The 16,473-nt window shown below is 43.4% G+C and overlaps 1 protein-coding gene and 1 long non-coding RNA gene across 2 annotated transcripts in view; both read right to left on the bottom strand.

Moving 5' to 3' along the window:
• Positions 1 to 694, bottom strand: part of INPP4B (inositol polyphosphate-4-phosphatase type II B) — a gene marked incomplete at its 5' end in the record, with an annotated part of 266,775 nt that extends 266,081 nt beyond the window's left edge. The window contains one exon of the mRNA XM_081208335.1: positions 164 to 694. The remainder of the gene's footprint in view (positions 1 to 163) is intronic.
• A 6,039-nt stretch (positions 695 to 6,733) lies between these two features.
• The window catches only part of LOC308594938, a 66,929-nt gene continuing 57,189 nt past the window's right edge, over positions 6,734 to 16,473 (bottom strand). Inside the window, exons 2-3 of the long non-coding RNA XR_014011691.1 lie at positions 13,369 to 13,456; positions 6,734 to 8,039 (exon numbers count right to left, since the gene is read on the bottom strand). This is a non-coding gene — a long non-coding RNA (uncharacterized lncRNA). The remainder of the gene's footprint in view (positions 8,040 to 13,368; positions 13,457 to 16,473) is intronic.

Raw genomic sequence — 16,473 nt, 5'->3', positions numbered from 1 at the left:
GGGGCTCGAGAAGCGGGGTGGGAAAACGGAGGCGACTTTCGCCTCAGACTAGCCCCCCGTCGGCGGCGGCAGCAGTCGCCCACCCGCGCTTGCCCAAGGCGCCCTCTCTCGCTCAGGAAACCGCCCCGGAGAAAGAGAGGGACACGTCTGAGTTTGTTTTTACCTGCGCTGCCTCCCCGCCAAGGCGCCGCTCGCCCGCCTGCCCGCCTGCGTCCGTCTCCAGTCTGTGGCACGCAAGGACTCCGTAGCCTCTGCTATTTATAGTCCGCAGCTCCTCGCCAGCCCCTGGCCAAGCGGGAGAGAGGAGCTGCAAGGGAAAGCAGCGGGGCGAGACTCAGCGGGCTTCCGCGCTCTCCTGCCAGCCAGCCAGCCGGGCGGCCACCGCCAGCGCGCCTCAGAGCCTCCGCGCCGAGTCGAGGGGGCTGCTTCGCTGCAGCTGCTCGCACAAGCCAGAGGCGCAAAGCGAGGCGCGCGCGTTCCTTCCCCTCGGTAGCGCCGCCTCCCGCCAGCCGAGTCTCCGCCTCCTCTCTTTTGCCTCCTTCCTCCAATGTCACCGCAGCTCGACGGAGGCTCCCAGGCTCTGCAGGAGGCCAACCCCAGGAGCGACGGCCTGTGTCCAAGGGCGCACGCGCCGCAAGAGACGGGAGGCCGGCGCGCGATGCTCGGCTGCTTTCCCTCTCGCGCTCTCTGGCACCGCAACGCTGAGCTCAGAGGTGACCCGGGCGAGAGGCGGGCAGCAAGCAACTGTGGCTTGCCGTGCGCCTCCCGGAGTCTAGGGGGCGCTCGCTTCTTGCTGTGAGCTCCCTGGAGAACCAGAGGGTGAGAAAGAGAGAGTGCCCTCTACTGGGCACCCAAAAGGCTGCGTTCTCAGGTGGTTCACCCCCCCCCTCCCCTCTCAACTAGCGTCCTATCTCAGGAAGTAGGCTGGCAGCACGTTTGAAAAAAATAATAAATGAGCTGCCAAGGTTTTTGACAATTATCTGGCACGTAGCCATGTTTGAAGATGCCTGCCAGAGAAAATATTGGCAACTTTTACTCACTGGTCTCATCTGAAGGATGAATGAGATAAAAGATTGTTAGAAAACCCCATAATTTTCAAAGGGTTGAGTAAATTGCAAACACGCATTTTATTTTTCCATTATGCTTACAGTCTACTCTTATATCAGATCTCCCAAGATGTCTTCAAGTGTTTCCCTACACACAGTTAACATCACATGATGGGAGAGAGCAGGGATCCACCATCCTCCCCATCTTGGCTGTTGTGCCCCCCCAATCCATGTTGGAGGATTTACCTCTGCAGCAGGGATCTTGTTCCCCCCATGTAGGCTCCTACAAGATTTTGAAGGCTGATCTTCCAGGGTTTTAAATCATACTGTAATCCTGCACATGTCAAGCACGCTCTCCTTGGCAGAAATTTGCAAGAAGGCAAGATTTGCCCTGATAGATGAGACCAGTGGCCTATCTAGTCCAGCTGTTCTTGTGGTGACCAACCAGATGTCTCTGAGAAGCTTGAAATCAGGACCTGAGTCCAACAACTGGCATTCAGAGGCATGCTGCCTTCTACAGCCGCCAACACATGGAGACCTGTGGGAGTGGTGACAAGTGGGGCCAAGGAGTGCACCCCCACTCTCTCCTCTTGTGTAATTGCATAAGGGGTGATGCCTGACTAGGAGTGCTTCCAGACTGTCTATAGTTTGCAGGGAAAACATTAAAAAACGTTGGGTGAATTAATGACTAACAGGGAGTATAAATACCCACAAGCAAATCAGAGTGCATGCAGAATGAATGTTCAGCGTCATATTACTGGGCTATATTACTCAATATAGATCAGACACAATCGAACCACTGGGTTAACTTTGCGAAAGCAGATCAGGATAAATGCTGAGTGAACAGGTAGCCTGGAGCAGCTCTCAGTCTTCAGGAAGTTCAAGGACCTGAACAAGTCCGCACCTACACAAATGCTACATTTTCAGCAATGCTGCAGCTGCAGATGTTCCCATATCAGTCATTGAACCCACTCTCATTCCTTCTGTTAGTGAAGTGTGTGTTGAGCACTTGAGTGGAGAATATTGGGAGGTGACATTAATGGGTAGAGAGCAGAACAGGGAAATATGGGAGGTCCAAATTATTCTCTGTCTCCCCCTGGTGGTGTCTCAAAGGCTGCACATATGCACTGTGGGTATGGAAGGGTAGTATAGTGGTGAGAGTACTCCATTTTGGCCTGCCATTTGCTTAATTTAAGTGTGTGGTCCAAAACATGACAGCAAATCCATCTCAGAAGGCACATGGCCATTTTTAGCAGACAAACAACATGAGAGGAAAGTGCTAAAAGAAAATTGTGTGCTGATCTCTGGCTTATGTTTTGCATCTCTGCAGCTGCATTTTGTAAAACAATAGGGACTGTTGGGTCCTTAATGGCCAGCTCCAATTTAGTAAGCTTTTTTAATGGACAGAAGCCTTGTGCCTTTAATAGGTTTATGACTGCAGAATTTTTAGGTTCAGTCTTGCTCTCCTGCCTTCAACAATAGCCTGAGAAATTTAGCTTATCTCAGTTCTCAATCTCTGTGCTAAGAAAAGCTTCACCTGGTAAATGTCCATATGACAAGTTGTTCTAAAGCTTCAGAAGAAGGGTCAGTAAAAGGGGGAGCCCTAAACTATTCATTAGTAAAGGCAGATAGGCTTCTTTGGAAAGGGTATCTTTGCAATCAATCAAGTGTTCATGTCATATCTAGCTGAGCTTTTGACATACAGTGGTGCCCCGCAAGACGAAATTAATTCGTTCCGCAAGTTTTGCCGTCTAGCGAATTTTTCGTCTTGCGAATCATGAAATCCCATAGGAATGCATTGAAAATCAATTAATGCGTTCCTATGGTCAAAAAAAGTCCAAACAAAGCCAAATTTGGTACAACAACAGTTTATTAACTGCTCTTTAAAGTCACACATACTGTAAAGAGCAGTTCAAAAATTGAAGGGAAAATAAATTAACTTTATAAACAAAACATGTCTTTGTTTTTAGACAAAGGAAACAAAGTCGCGAGACGTTTTCGTCTTGCGAAACAAGCCCATAGGGAAATTCGTCTTGCGAGGCAAATCGAAAACGGAAAAACCTTTCGTCTAGCGAGTTTTTTGTCTTGCGAGGCATTCGTCTTGCGAGGTACCACTGTACTCTAAGAGGGGTGTCCAATATCAACAAGTCTCTGAACTTGCTGCTGTTGCTCAAATGCTGATGGTGGCATAGTCCAAGATGGTGGCATAGCCCTTAGAGCAAGATCTGCCCCATCATGTAGAAAGTGAGGATTGCAGCCCAATGTTCTATATGAGAAGAGGTTATGCGGAAGATTCCAACTCATGCAAAATCCAGCTGTTTGGGTTGCAGCGGATTCTCCTCCACAAGCTGTCGGTCTGTTTCAGGGCACAATTCAAAGTGCTGCTTCAGGTTATCACCCTTAAAGTCTTAGAACCAGGATACCTTATGGGTGCACCTTCTCTCCTCGCAAACAACCCTGTCCATCAATGGAGTTCAGCAGGAGGCCCCACTTTGCATGTCCTTTCACCATCTAAACTGTGAGAAATTGGGAACAATGAAGCTGGGAAATACTGGTGTTAATTTGCTGGGTATGGGGGGGAGGCAGCTGGCTTCTTTTGCTGCTGTGATTTTTTGTGTATCTTGGTTTGAGTTTGTATAATAATAACAACAATGCAGAAGAAGAAAAGATCCTTCTTTACAGTGTCCAGGATGTTAGGCTTCTTGTCCTTTGAGTTCCATTTACCTTCCTCTTTATTTCTGTTTCAGCAAGCTTTCAAACATTTTTGTTTCCCTCCCTTTGGACTATGGCTTATTTTTTTAAAAAAATGCTCCCTTTCCTTGTTGTGCTACTTAAAAGGGCTTTATTGAGTGAATTATTTTTTGACTCATTGTATTAGCTGCATTGAGAGCTTTGCTAGGGAGTTGAAACAACTCATGATAAACAAATATTTAGGGGCAGCCACTTAACTTGCCTTTATTCTCTCCCATCACTTTTCTCCCAGGCAGCTGGATTTGTTTCCCTAAGTTGACATGAAGCATTATGCAGTGGTACCTCGGGTTAAGAATTTAATTCGTCCTGGAGGTCCGTTCTTAACCTGAAACTGTTCTTAACCTGAAGCACCACTTTAGCCAATGGGGCCTGCTGCTGCTGCCGCGCCACCGGAGCACGATTTCTGTTATCATCCTGAAGCAAAGTTCTTAACCCAAGGTACTATTTCTGGGTTAGCGGAGTCTGTAACCTGAAGCTTCTGTAACCTGAAGCCTATGTAACCCGAGGTACCACTGTAGTCAGCTGGCATCGATAGATACACACAGAGAGATGCAAGGTGCTTCCAGAGAGAAGTTTATTGTGGAATCGGTGCCACTCATATGTGCAAGCTTTCTACATGGTCCAGACAATACTGTCATCATCAAAACACCAGTCCATACTTAAACATTTAAACTGGATTTCCAAAAGGGAAAAATAATTCATTATGCATCTCCATTCACTTCTGATGTGGAAGGTCATTAGCACATTTGTGTGTGTGCATGTGGTTTGTCATGAGTGAGAGAGATTTTGGTGGGTGGCCTCCATTGCCACACACCACACTTCCATTTGCCCATCACTCAAGCCCAACATAGCTGCCTTGTTTCCAATGCCAAATGAAACATACCTATTTCCATTCATTATCACATACCAAAAGCACACCCAGTTTGGAAGTTGCATGCCCGCAATATCTCCACACAGTAAATGTGTGTGGGGGGGGTTACCTGGGAGACTAATCACATTGCATATGTTGATCTTGTGCAATATCTTTTTATGACTCTTGAATTCTCATGTAAGACCTCAGTTATGAAAAACAATTAAAAAATAGATGGAAAAGGGTATTGGCATTTCCCAAAGTACACAAGTCTCCATTTTGCCTGTTGTAAAACATGATAACTGGCTTGTAAGGCTGGTAATGATAATCCTTGTGCATGTCCTTGAAAAAAATTTAAAGGCATGTATGTGCAGGTTCAAAAATGGATAGACACATACTCAGGGCAAAACAAAAAAAAAGTTAATGGATGATGGAGTGATTGAGGGAAGGGGCAAAAACAAAACAAAACAAAACAAAAACCACACCACAACTCAGATACTTTCCATCAAGTTCTGTCCTCTGGTGTGGCAAGCAGTGTAATAGTAACAAATATTCATGGATAATTTGTGGAAGCTAATTTAGCAAATGCACACACAGAAAAATCAGATCTAAACAACCTGTTTGGGTACAGAGAAAAAATGAGGTAGAATTCATAAAATACAATCTGATAGCAAAGCTGGAATTGTTCTGTTGTGCTAATTAATGTATCCTTGAAATGTGAAACAATAATTTCAATTCAACCTTAAACAGCAAGAATCAAATTTTCCCAGAAGTTCTAATTAAACAGTTTCCCACTGGAGATACCGTCTTAAATTCCTGTGTGGCTGAATGACAACTTTCAGATCAACAATAGAATGTTTGGGGGGGATAGATAAATTGTCAAATTGGTTTCTGAACGTTGCCATTTCTTATGTCAGATTTGGGTCCATTTATTCTTTTGTGTAAAAACTGACCTACTGGACCTTTAGAAATAAGATACTGTTGCTTATTCTATGGAATACACATTCTTTATTACGATCCAAAGACCCAGAATCCCAGGAGCAGCAAACTTTTCCAGCAGGGGGCCGGTCCACTGTCCCTCAGACCTTGTGGGGGGCCCGACTATATTTTTTGGGGGGGAATGAAAGAATTCCTATGCCCCACAAATAACCCAGAGATGCATTTTAAATAAAAGCCCACATTCTACTCATGTAAAAACAGGCTGATTCTTGGACCATCTGCGGGCCGGATTTAGAAGGCGATTGGGCCGGATCCGGCCCCCAGGCCTTAGTTTGCCTACCCATGGAATAAGCTTTATGGCCTTTACATAATGTGCTCCAATGGTCCTCAGTGACAACTTTGCACAGAAACACCATTTATAAAACAGGATTCTGCAATGGCTTTCTTAGTTGCAATTCTCCCACTTGCTGAAGCATTTTTGAGGTGCCATGATCAAGGGGATACTTGCTTCAAAGCTTCAGCTTTCCATTTGTGTGGGGAGGGGGAACAGTTTACAGCATGTGATAGTGTGTTACGGGAATGTACCTGCAGAGACAGTCAGGGCACATTGCATGGAGGTTCTGTGAACCAATCCTTAAGTAACACAGAATGCCAAGGGCGGGGAATGCATTTGCCACACGTTGCTGGAAATTATCGCTTTTGGAAATTCCAATCTGGCAACATCTCCTACAAAAAACACAAAATGCTGGAAACATTAGTCAGTTCCTGGGTGGGGATTCATACGCACAGAGCATGTGTTTAAGAGGTTTTAGTTTTCAAGGCATCAGCTTATAACGCATCAAACTCAGGATCCAGGCATCACACCTCAAGGAAGCTTTTCTACTTATGAGAGCATTTCATGAGAGCTTATGTTCTCATGCAAAGAGAAGATTCATGAAGAGAGCTGAAACCTACTAGTGTCGAGTACAGTACAAAAGAGCATCACCATGAATGAGACTTCAGAGCAATGCTGCTGAGCTGAAACTGACACAGATCATCTTCAAACTGTCTTCAGACTCATCAGTTTCTGTTCCCTTGTCCTCAATCCCTCTTAGTAGGCTGAGCACTTGCATGGGTGCTGGACTGCACCTCATCTAACCTTTGAAAGAGAACAAAGCCATCACTCCCCAAGGCAAGACTAACCTCTGACATGTGGAATAGACAGAGCTTTTGAACTGGGGTTTTCAGGACTATACCATAAAGGCTAAGGCAATGTTGGGAGCACACTTTGAAGAGATCATCTGAATGCATGGTTCCTGGGCAGGTAAAGTGTGGCTTCTGAATTGGAATATTATTTCAGGTCTCCTTCATGCCCTCCAGTTCCTCCAAAGTTTTCTCCCTTGACAAAAGATGTTTTGATTTTATTTTATTTTTGCTTCGTTCTCAAGGCACTTCAGGGTTTCAGTCTGTGTGAGATTTTGAGCTAGCCTTATCATTTTATTCTGTCCTCTCTCGGCCACAAAGAGGAACAGAAGCAGTGGTGAGGCCTGCAGCTAGTATACCTAGCCCCAAATCTCTGAAGGAGAAGGCAGAGGTTCCCCACTGTTGTGGAAGAAGTAATTCTCCAGAAGGGGAATGTAAGAGTGATTAGGAGGCAGGGTTGTGGTCATGCGACTGCAGCGCATGGTGAATGTGCCTTGTAAGCACCCTACAGCTTTAAACATTTGGTGTGCTATATGTAGAGCTGGAAACTTCAGCTTCTTTTTTTGTCTGAAACCTCTTGTTAACTTCTGCTACAATCACAATTTGACTTCAAATTACTGCTTACAGCATCCTGAGCTAGGTTACAAGTATCTGATATTGACAGTTGGAGGAAGCTGTTAGAATGTATAATTAAACTCGCTGCTTATCTGCTTTATGCAGTCGACAGTAGTTAATATGTAACTAGGGGAATGCCCATCATTATGATGGGTGAAGGTTAAAGGGAGGGCTTGTAAACTACAATGATACATTAGACACACAACCCCCCCCCCCATGGGGACTTGGCTATCAGACCACACAGTGCCAGGCATGGGGTTTTATCTATTCCAACATTTTTGCCAATTTAGAAGGGCCAACATTATTTTTTCTTGAATTTGTTCATTAGCAGTGTAGAAAACAGAGTTTAAAAGCTCTGCCCGCTAAGTTTCTGTGTGCCAGGCTGTTGTTAAAAGGCACAGGAACAGAGCTGGTGCCATAGCTGGCAACCATGTATCAACTGGAACACGCTTACTTTATCTGGGAGAAAGAAATTCTACCACTATTGGGGTAATGGTTAATGGAGACCTACCTTCCCTAGAGACATTGTGGTGAGCCGTTTCTGCGATGACAGAGGCATCCACAGGAGGTCCTCCATTGAAGATACTAATGTATGGACAGGTGCATATGGAAACAGGCTGTTCTTTGAGTACCCAAGTCCTAAGCTCTGAAGTGATCTAAATATCAAAACCAGAACTTTGAATCAGAATCCGTCTTCATCAATGTGAGGGCTGTCCTTAAAACTATCAATAAGAAAGCAAAATAAATTATTGGTAATATAATTTAAAAGGAACAAAAAAAGCAATGATATTTGCCACACTATTCCGGGAAAGTACCTTCTGCTAAAAGAGAGTCATGTGAAGAGGAACAGGGTTATGTTCCATAGCAAATGCACGCGCCACAGCACTGGTTGTAACTACTTCACTAATGGAGTGCCCTGCTATTCTGTGGGCCTTTGCTTTAGCCTCGTTTTATTTATTTTTTAGATTCTTCCAAGTCTGTGTACTCCCTCTCTGCTGGAGCACAGATCTTGCCACGTTTCTGAAAGTGGGACATAAGGGAGCAGCCTCATAAGTTACAAGCAGTCTCTCACAACCAGCTCCACAATCCGTTATGAGATGTTGCCCTTCTGTCACTGAATTGCAGGAGGATGTGCTTTGACAGATCATGCAGAAAGGCCAAGTTTGCTTATCCAATGAGTGCTTGATGCCTGAGAGACTTTGCAATGGATTTTTAATGGCACTAAGTGTGTTTTTGTTTCGTTGCATGTTTGATTTCAGTGTGTCGGGGGCAGGAATAAAAAAGGTGCTCTGTCTTCTTAGATGTAAACTGTCTTTTTTGCAGCCAAGCCCCACTCACTCTGCCTTCAGGAAGAGGCATACATTGCACAGACATGTATCAAATGCACCCAGAAACAGCAGGGGAAGCACTGGTTTAATGAAAATGAGCAGTCCAGCCACATACATTAAAATACATATACTGAATATAATAACAACACAGAGGGAAGCAAACATTGTAGTCCCTTTCCAGTATTCCTTCTTCGTCTAAAACTGGGGAAGGGGGAAAAATGCTTTACCCCCTGTTATTTGATATTGCTCCCTAAAGTTACCCTGAAACCCCTAGAATAGTGAACACATGGAATATAAGCAATGAAGAGTATTGATTGAGCTTGCTCAGGACGAAGTCTGAGGGTGTTTGCTTTTGCTGTTGCAGTGATGGGTGAAGAGTTGTTGATATGACACATATACTACCATGGGACTGCCCACCTATCAGTCACCTGACACCATATGTTTGTGAGTGAGTGGCCACACCCACCTGTCAAAGTTAGCTCTCAGGCTGGGGAAGGAGATAAAGATTTGGCCCACCAGACAAAAAGGTTCCCCACCACAATTTAAAACATATTCTTACTAAATTCACTAATATGATGTGTTCACCTTTCAGTGATAATCACAGCAGAACTTTCACAATGAACTTCTCTGCTACACAAGTATGGAATAATTTCTGAAATCCATATTTTCTTGTTGTATTTCTTTCCACAATCTGATATAGTGCAGGGTGTGTGTGAATGGGTAAGAATGCAAAACTTCCTTCATGGCATTGTATATATTGCACCAATGTCTTCTGGTGCAAATCAGAAGATAATGTGTTCCGTTATTACTGGAAATGCTGATATTACAGCAACAATAGGAAACATATCCAAACAATCTTGAAAGATTTTATAGCTGATTGGGGAACCTCTCTGCTTCCTTCCTCCCAATCTTCCATCAGATCAGGACTGTGAATGCATATAAACGTCTCTTTAAAATGCACTTGTCTCATTTGAAGAAAAAGCAATCATAGAACAGAGTCCAAATTCAAGAGCTGATTGTCATGCTGGGTCAGAGCCAAGGTGCCATGCAAAAATAGCAGTAGCTGGCATAAATGGATGAGGCCCAGGTTTCTAACCAGAATCAGGCAAAGCAGAGTCCAATATGCATAGCATACATGAAAATGTAACAAGGGGTAATTTTCTTTAGCTTCTAATCATTCATAGGATAGTACCATTACTGGCCAATTTGAGGATGTAGAGCAGGGGTGGGGAACTGTTTTCAGACTAATCGCCACATCTCCTTGTGAGCAATGTTCTGGGGAGGGTGGTTGCATGACCCTGGCATGTGGGGCCAGAGGTAAAAGTGAGTGGAGCAGCAGATGTGACTCTCAGCTTGGTACATTTGGTTATACCCCAGCCATGCAAAATCCAGAGGTACGTACACACACACACCTCCATACCCCATCCTGGGAGACAAGACATTCCATCAAAGCAAAAGCACTCAAGGCTACATAGCAGGCATGGTGAGGGTTGTGATCTGAGGACAGTCCCAGGGCCAAACAGAGAGACTTAGAGGGCTATATTTGGCCCCTGAACCTGAGATTCCCCAGCCCTGATCCAGAGCAAAGGTGTGTCACTGGCAGCCTGTGGGGCAAAACTGCTGCCCCCCAAGTAAATATATATGGACTTTATTGTTCTGAGCTATTTTTATCCACGTTCAGGAGGAGAAAGGCTCCTCGTGGATTCACTTGAAGGGAAAAGACAAAAAGGTGCTAAAGTTTATTTATTCATTTTGTAACAATATTCTATACGGCTGCCAACTTTTATGAAATATCAAGACTGCACAACAATATAGTGGTACATCGGGTTACATACGCTTCAGGTTACAGACTCCACTAACCCAGAAAGAGTGCTTCAGGTTAAGAACTTTGCTTCAGGATGAAAACAGAAATCGTACTCCGGTGGCGCGGCAGCAGCAGGAGGCCCCATTAGCTAAAGTGGTGCTTCAGGTTAAGAACAGTTTCAGGTTAAGAACGGACATCCGGAATGAATTAAGTACTTAACCCGAGGTACCACTGTATATACAAATGTAATAAAACAATAGCTGGCTTTTCTGTGCAATACCTCAACATATTAACCATCGGTAGAATGGTATGAGTGGCAAGACCCCAAAGCATTATCTAGAGGAATAATGTGGCCTTGAATATACAGAATTGACCACTCTGCATCTAGAGGGCATTCATAGTCAATATTTCTGCCTTGGAAACATATGCTCATCACTGGTGATGTCCAGCTTCCTGATGCTACTGGGACTCTGGACTCCAGCTTAAGTAATCTTCCATAAGAAGGCAGGGAGTAATGCCACAGGAGTGAATCTCTGCAATGTCTGAACAACTAGAGACGAGGCTGCCATGTGGAGGAGCTCTGCCAAGTTGACGTGGCAACTGACCATCTGGTGGCTCCAATATTTTAGCAGCAGCAACAGCAACCATTCTACCAGCACTTCTTGTGCCTGACTGCTCTCTCCTGGCTTTTGTTCACATGTCTCCAGGTCAGCTCACACATTATGAATGCTCCCAGAAATAACCTCTGCATATTAGCTCCCGTGCACATGATGAGCTCCCACCATTTGCTAGAAGTGATGAGAAAATACTCCCTAGGTAACCCGTATGGGTAGACTGTTTGACTCTTAGGTTCAGGCCACTGTACAAAGACTGTTTCAAGCGGCCTCCACATGATTATCAGAACGTGTAGAGGCAGACCAACCCCACCAGGAAAACTCAGCATAGGGTGGCATTTGTTGACATACATTACAGAGGAGCTGACACCTTGCCTGCCTCCATAGTGCCCACCACCATTTGGTCCTTCCAGTGGCAATGGTCACTCTCCTCTCCTCCCCTTCAGTCACTTGCAAGTGGGCTTCCCTGGAAGCTTCCCTGTACTGAATCCCAGCTCTTTGCAGGGAAATTCCATTTGTGAGCCTGAGGAAGAAGCTGGCAGGTTCTCCACCCTCTCACCTTTGTGTGTGGGACCACGTGAGAGCAAGGGCAAGGCTGGTGGTTGCTACAGCGTCATCACCAACATGGGTTCTGAGCGTTGGCAGGTGCTGGGGGTAGGAGCCTGCCATTATGGAGCTAATAATCATAGAATTGTAGAGTTGAAAGGGACCAGAAGGATCAACTCCCTGCAGTGCAGGAATCTTTCACCCAATGAGGGGCTCAAACCCACAACCTTGAGATTAAGAGCTACCCCAGGGTGGTGCAGGGTGAGGCTACTGAGAGTAGACTGCCCAGGGTCCTCCAAAATCTGGTGCTGGGCCTGAAGCAGCCCAGAAGGATTTCACAACAGGGATTTTCAATCAGTACTGGACTGTTGATATTTTAACAACAAACTGTTGTGTGTTTTTTAGGTTACAGTCCAACATTGCAACTGTTTTTCTTAGCAGCTCTTTTACACTGCTCTTACACACACACACCAGCTTGATTACAGTCGTTGAGTTTGTTTGCCTTCCCCAAGTTGCCTAAACAGAGAAGTTAACCTTCTATATTTTCTTGCCCACTCATTCTTAAGGCAAGCAAAACCTAAAAGAGATCTCTAATGTCTTGTTGCACACCCATGCAATTAATCTCTGTGAACTCCACTGGAAAGCTTGTCACAGGTCATAGGCTCTGGCCCAGAGCTGCTTCTGCAGTACAGAAGGACTGTATAAAGATCATAATGCTTTCTTGGTGTTCCAAGGAATGAAGAAGGGTTTTTGTGTGCTATCTCACATAGGAAACTACATGTGTGAAATCTCTGCTGGCTCCACAAAACATGTGCTGTGAGATGGGAGCAAGTTTCCTTATAATCGTGTGTCAATCACCACTGATATATAATGCTATTAAACCTGCAGTACATAGCCCCCGGAGAAAAAGGTCACTTTAAATTAATTCATAATAAAAGCAATTTATTCGGAATGGATTGCTTTAATACCGATTAACCCAATGGCATTACTTTTGCAGAGAATATTTGGTGTCCATTTCGTTCAAAGTTCAGAGCCTTTATGCCACTGTGTTTGTAGTTCCTTATGTAATGTAATGTTTCTAATTACTGCTTTATTATTAGCTGATGATACCAAAGGAAATTGCAGAAGCAAAAGAAGTGTAGAAGTTTAAAGGGCAAATATCTTCATAGTTTATATACCATGAAGTACTGTGAATTATATACCTCCGCTCCTGCTGTGTGGTATAAAGGCCAGCAGTTGTCATGAGTGTTATATAAATATAAAACTATATAACAATGCAGCAATGAACTGTGAATTTCAAAGAACAAAATCACAAAACATCAAGCCAATGGTCAAAGAACAGCAGTCCTGAACACAAAGGACCTGGGAGTAAATCTCTTTGAACTCAAAGAGACTTGCTTCTCAGGAGACATGTATAGGATTGTGCTGTAAAGCTCGTGATTTTCTAATAGTTCAAGTACGATTTGAAAGTATCTTTTCTCTGGAAATTGTTAATCCCCTTGGGAAATTGCTGTATTTTTCAAATGCTATTTCGAGTGATTTGTGTTTTACTATTGATTTTCTGAAAAGTAAATATCCTAATTTGATTATTACTCTGGGTGTAGATAGTGTGTGTTTAGAGAAAGGTTTCATTTAAATCTAATTTTCAAACTCTCAGTGTCAGAGGCAATAAGAATAAATATGGGGGTTTTACCTTCATCTCAGTAGCTGGAAGCAGCTGATATTCTGAATGTTTGTCCTTGATGATTCTGCTGATAGTTTTGAGGACTAGGAAGTGTACCCTATAGACAATAATAATCAACTGATTAAAATGGTTTTTAATATTCCTGTCACAAGGGAATGCCAGTCATGGGGATGGCATGTCACTTGGAATGCCAGTCTCATCTCAAAATATTAAACCATCTGGGGCCGATTGGTTTGATCACAAATGTTGAAAGAGTAGGAAAAGGATTTTTTTTTAAAAAAAGGAAAATTAAGGTTGACATTTCTGAATAAGCAGTGAGATCTTACTGATCTAGAGAAGGAAATATTCCCTGAGAATAATAACTCCTCCTGACTTGTAATTTATTATTATTTGCCATATGTATAGTTCATTCTTCACCCAAAGGCCCGGGGGGAGAGACACATAAGGTGAAAATAGAAAAGTAAACAATAATATTAAAATATACATAACAAACTTGAATTCCACACACATCAAAACAGCAGGAGCACTAAAAATCCATTCCAATGGACCTCATTCTTTGCCCAAGGCCTGGATGAAGAGGGGTATGTTCAACTGATGCCGAAACAGCAGTGTTATGGTGAAACACACCACAGAGGAGAGATCGTTCCAAATGTATGCAGCCACTGCCAATAAAGCCTCTCCATGGATTCCCATCCCACTGAATGAGGGAGACTGCTAGCAGGACATTCCCTACGGATCTTAACAAATGGGTATGTCAATATGGGAAGATACTTCATTCAGATATTTGGGACCAAGATCATTTAGGGCTCTAAATGGAAGTACTGGCTCATTAAATATGCCCCATAAGGCAATAGGCAATGAGTGTAGTTGTTCCACAATTGATGTTATATTTGAGGGTCTCTAGGCACTCACCCAGTACCCTGACTGCTGCATTTTGCACTCGTAACTTTGAAGGAATGTCCCACGTATGGCACTGCACAAGGCCTTCAAGGTTATCAATCATTTGAGCAAATTAAACTGAGCTTTTTGATTCCCATTATCTTAAATTTCACATACTCATAACTTAAATATTACAAATTCATATGAAACAATGCAAGCCAGAATTCATTAACACAATAAATAAGGCAATCCTGTCATTAATTCACAAATTCCTAATATGGTTTCCTCAGCTTTTGACCAGTTTTTGAGACTGAAAGTGAAACAGGATTCAATCAGGTTATGTATAAGATTCCAACTAAGGTGACACCTTCTCAGCATGCCCCAATCCCACCCATTCCCCCCTCCCTTTCTCCAGTGGTGTCACACTGGCACAGCAGCTACACACTGGCAGGCAGAAGTGGTGGACAGGGCTGGTGCCGCCTCCTCCATGTTGTTGACTATTGTAAATGGTGTGTGCGTGTTAGCTCTTGTGAACAGGGCAGTTGTGTTCCACTAGTGCAAGGGCATTTAATTATTATTCTATACCTTCCCAGAGGGCATACCTGGTCAATAGGATCACAATATAAGCTAGCCAATTTCTATGGGGCAACACATTAAGAGTCAAGTTCAGATGCATATGCAAGGGGACAACATTCATATTGTAAGGAATGCTTCGTGTTTATTTATACGTATATGTTTAAAATAAGTTTATAATGGTGTGTGTGTGTAAGAGAGAGAGTGGAGTGTGTGTGTGTGTGTGTGTGTGTGTGTGTGTGAGAGAGAGAGAGAGAGAGAGAGAGAGAGAGAGAGAGAGAGAGAGAGCATATTACTGGTTTACAGGTAGTGCACAGGTGCTTAACAGATTAAGGGGAAAAACAGACATCCACATTTGGATAATTAATGTATTGCTTGATAATATTTATAGAAAGATCAAGTGCATTGGGGTCTAACATGATTCTATTAATTCTGCTTAGCACATAATGCGTTTATGAAGATATCTGGGAAGGATGTTTCACAAAGAAGTAATTAAGCGAGTCAGCTGGGTAGCTCATGTATAGCAATGTAAAAATATAGCACAGTGGAAACTAATATTCTGTTGAATAATATTCTGTTGGGTATAGGCTAAGCTGACAGAAAATAAAGCAAAGATTGCAAGTGAATGCACAGTTACCTCAGAGTAAGTCCATTGAACAGAGTGAGGCTTATTTCCCAACTACACGTGGTATTAGCTGAGCTATTACGAATGCCCCCTTTTCTAAATCTGGATTTATATATATTTTTTAAAATTTTTATTGGGTTTTCCGCTTTTATAAAGACAATACAAACACAACAATAACACAAGACACAAACATGTATAGATTCAGCAGATCCTCTTCTCATAACCTTGTTCCCTGACTTCCCCCCACCCCCCCCCTCATGCATCCCAATTCCCAAGATTATATCAGCAAGTTGGTATTTCTCCTCTTAACCATCTTATTCATTTTGTTACCTCTTTTCTAATAAAAAAATTGGTTTTCCTAAGTTGGACTTAAGTTCTCTTCCATCGATTTTTCATTTTGTCTTGAATAAAAGTCATATTAACCAAACATGAAAGTCTTAAGAGTTTTTAAGAATCTCCTCTTCCCTCCCTCCCATCCCCGGTTTTTGTCCCTTCACAATAAAAATCCAAAGTCAAGATTCTCAGCCTGGGTTCCTCACGTCCGAGGCTTTCAAGTCCCTTTCAGTCCCTCTCCGCCGGTCTCGCTGGTTGTCCTTTATGTCAGTCGTCGAGTCTGGAAAGAGATCTTTCACCATCAAAACATATTCTCTTCCCACAAGGAGATTTGAAAGCAACTGCTGGAGTACTTCCACAAAGCCTGTATCCTCAAAGTCAAAGTCCAAAAGGAGGCCCCAATCGTATTTCTTTATTTTAAGTTCCTGTACATATTGTCCCAGAACCTCCTCCTTCTTCTTCTGCATCTTTCGCAGACTTGTGGTAGTTGTGTTCCCAGAGTCTCCTTGCTTGTGTTCCACAGATGTCAGCTTTTGATTGTTACTTCCCAAGGTTACTTTCTCTTTTTCTTGTTTAGTCTCTTCCACCTCTGTAGCCATTGTTTCCCATTCAGCTGTGGATTCTTTCTCATTCAGGTCCTCAATACAAACAGCAGAGTTGCCTGTTCCCAAGGTCATAATGTTAAGTTGTTTATTCATGGCTAA

Source organism: Podarcis bocagei (assembly GCF_964188305.1).
Source record: "Podarcis bocagei genome assembly, chromosome: 9".
Taxonomy (NCBI): domain Eukaryota; kingdom Metazoa; phylum Chordata; class Lepidosauria; order Squamata; family Lacertidae; genus Podarcis; species Podarcis bocagei.
This window is presented reverse-complemented; position numbering and strand designations above follow the sequence as displayed.